General features: G+C 41.2%; 1 long non-coding RNA gene across 1 annotated transcript in view; it reads right to left on the minus strand.

Annotated features, from left to right (window-relative positions):
* Positions 1-3128, minus strand: part of LOC128247057 (uncharacterized) — a 10783-nt gene that overhangs the window by 1378 nt on the left and 6277 nt on the right. The window contains exon 2 of the long non-coding RNA XR_008263501.1: positions 2498-2603. This is a non-coding gene — a long non-coding RNA (uncharacterized LOC128247057). The remainder of the gene's footprint in view (positions 1-2497; positions 2604-3128) is intronic.

Below are 3128 nucleotides of genomic sequence, written 5' to 3' on the forward strand. Positions count from 1 at the left end.
GCCAGAAGGCTGCACCAGGCTCCAATCTGATCTGACAATGTTTCTACAGCTGGATCCCCTTCCTAACACCAACCACTCAGAGAGTGTAGTGGGTGCTTTTGCATGCCACCGGCACGAGGGCCAGTCAGGGGGTACTGCCAACGACCACGCTCAAAAGGTATTTTTTACATACCACCTGCACGAGAGCCATTGTTTTAAATTCATCATCATCATCATACTTATTTAACATCCACCTTCTATGCTGGCATGGGTTGGATGGTTTGAGTGGAGCTGGCCAGCCAGAGGGCTGCACCAGGTTCCAGTTGTCTGTTTTGGCAGGATTTCTACGCCTCGATGCCCTTAAGCCAACCACTTTACAGAGTGTATTGGGTGTGCCAAGATTTTGGCAATTGATTATTTTTCGAATGACATTGTAGTGCATGTGAAAGGCTGGATTTGGCTAGTTTAACATAAAATAGGTTTACATGCTAAAGGGCCAAACAGGCACGGACATTTGGTTAAAAGGATTGTTTTGCAACCACTTGGATTTGGTTCCAGTCTCACTGCATAGTGCCTCGAGCAAGTGTCTACTACTATGACTACAGGTCAACCAATGCTTTGTGATTGAATTTCTTAGATGGAAACTGTGAAAGGTTCCTCTGTGTGTGTGTGTGTCTGTGTGTCCTTCCCCGCTGATTTACAACAGGTCTTGGTTTGTTTACATCCCCTTAACAGGTCAGGCAAAAAGGTCAATAGAATAAGTATCAGATTTAAAGAAAGTGCAGGTGTTTGATTTGACTAAAAGCCCTTCAATTTGGTGCCCCAGCATGGCCACAGTCCAACAACTGAAACAAGACAAATGCTTCTTATAAAAACAAAAAAACACAAGAGGGCTTAAAGAGAAAAACCTAGTGTTTGAAATGTAGATTTAGCAAAGTTATACTTCTGTGTTGCTTCCATGAGATTGTAATGCCCTGCAGTTACAAAAATTTAGGGGTTTCAGTCGTATGTTGATGTGTAAGAAAGGTGACGTAACAAACAGTTTCCATCATATCTTTAAACCCTTTTGATACCAATTGGTTGAGACCATCTTTGGTTCTTTGATACAAACTTCCTGTTTTAAAGTAATCTTAGTGGTTAAGGTATTTGGCTCATGACTATGAAGTCTGATACCTGGCCAAGTACATTGTGTCCTTGAGCAAGATGCTTTATTTCACATTGCTCCAGTCCACTCAGCTGGCAAAAATGAGTTGTACCTTTAATTCAAAGGGCTGGCCTTGTTGTATTGTGTCACATGGAATCTCCCTTAGAACTACGTTAAGGGTATGCGTGTATGTGGAGTACTCAGCCACTTGCATGTTAAGTTTATGAGCAGGCTGTTTGGTTGATCAGATCAACTGGAACCCTCATTACATTCCACACATTAGCTTAACAATAACAAAGTTATTTTACTACATTCTTCACTATTTTCAAAACTAATTGAAACAAAAGCTGTGTATTTCAAGAGAAATACGGTGTGAAAAAGATTAATGATTGTGCATGTGTATTGGTGAAGGGAGTCCATGTTGCCATGCCCTTATTGAAGAATGAAGGAGCTGGTTAGAATTGTAAGGTCGCACGAGAAAGACAACTACGGGCAGAAAATCAAGAAATGACAAAAGAGTGATAATGTGATTTAGGTTACAGAGAAGTCTTTCATATACAGAAGGACAAGTGTGAGAGATAACTGGAACTTAAAAATACTATCAGAGACAGACAGACAGAGAGAAAGAAAGACAAAACAATGTATGCACTGCAATGGAGTAGCCTAACAGGAAACTTCTGACCACATATTGTATTCGTTTAGCAGTCTACATCATTTTATGTCTACTTTCAATGATGGCATGAGTTGGCTGGTTCAACAGGGATTCAATGAGTCAGAGGACCGCAGTGCACTCCACTCTCTGATTTGGCATGGCTTTTAATGCCAGCCATTATTCTTCTATAAATTGTGGAAGCCTTTTGTGCTGTTTCATCTTGCAGGTTGCAATACCATTCCACTATTAAAGTACAGAGAGTACTGGGTGTTTTTATTGTGGGACTAGTGAGGTGGACATGCAACTTGTAAGATAAAGCAGCCCAAAGAGCTTCTGTGACTTACCAAAGAGTACGAGAGAGATGACAGCAGAGCTTGGCACAGTCCCCAGACTTACCAGCTCCTGTCAAATAGTCCAACCCATGCCAGCATGGAAAACGGACATTGAATGATGATGATGATGATGTGCGTGTGTATGTATGTATGTATACTGAGCTTTTGTTCAAATGCATTCATGCAGACACACATACTTACATGTATTCATACACTTGTACACACACAATGAGCTTCCAAAGTCTCCATTTACCAAGTTTACACACATGGCATTGGTAAAACACACTCACTCAAGGGGCCATGCATCGAGACAGAACTCAAAGCGGTTTGGAAACTTTATCCACATGACCATGTCTGCACCTATAAATATTTAGAGAAAATATTACTTACCTGCCTAGGAGATAAAATTTGCTTTCCAGGGGGAAATGTGCCCCATCTTTACCATCACGTTTGATGACAACAATATTTCCATAATGCATGGTTCCATAAGCTGAAACTGAAAACGAAATTTCCAATTTTAAATTCCAAGTCTCATAATTCATGTCAAATGTGACCAACGGACACGAGTTTCATAAACTGTTCACAAAGGGACACAGGAAATCACTGCACGGCAACCAGAATCCAGAATCCTAAATCAAGTGTATGATAGTCTACATCTCTCATCATTACCCCCTAATATCCACTATTCCATGCCAGCGTGAGTTGATCAGTTTATCAATGGTGTAGCAGCACCATAGTAAACTGCTACAAAGGTAAAGGTGACGCTTTAGATACTAATAATTACAGAGGCATCAAGCTGTTAGATCAGGTTATGAAAGTTACGGAGAGGGTCATAGCCCAACTAATTAGGGAGCGAATCAATTTAGATGAGATGCAGTTTGGGTTCGTGCCAGGTAAAAGCACCATTGATGCCATATTTCTAGTGAGACAGCTGCAGGAGAAATATCTAGCCAAGGATAAACCTCTGTACCTGGCCTTCGTTGACATGGAGAATGCCTTTGACAGGGTCCCCCGATCCCTT

This window comes from Octopus bimaculoides, chromosome 2 (genome assembly GCF_001194135.2).
Source record: "Octopus bimaculoides isolate UCB-OBI-ISO-001 chromosome 2, ASM119413v2, whole genome shotgun sequence".
Lineage (NCBI taxonomy): Eukaryota > Metazoa > Mollusca > Cephalopoda > Octopoda > Octopodidae > Octopus > Octopus bimaculoides.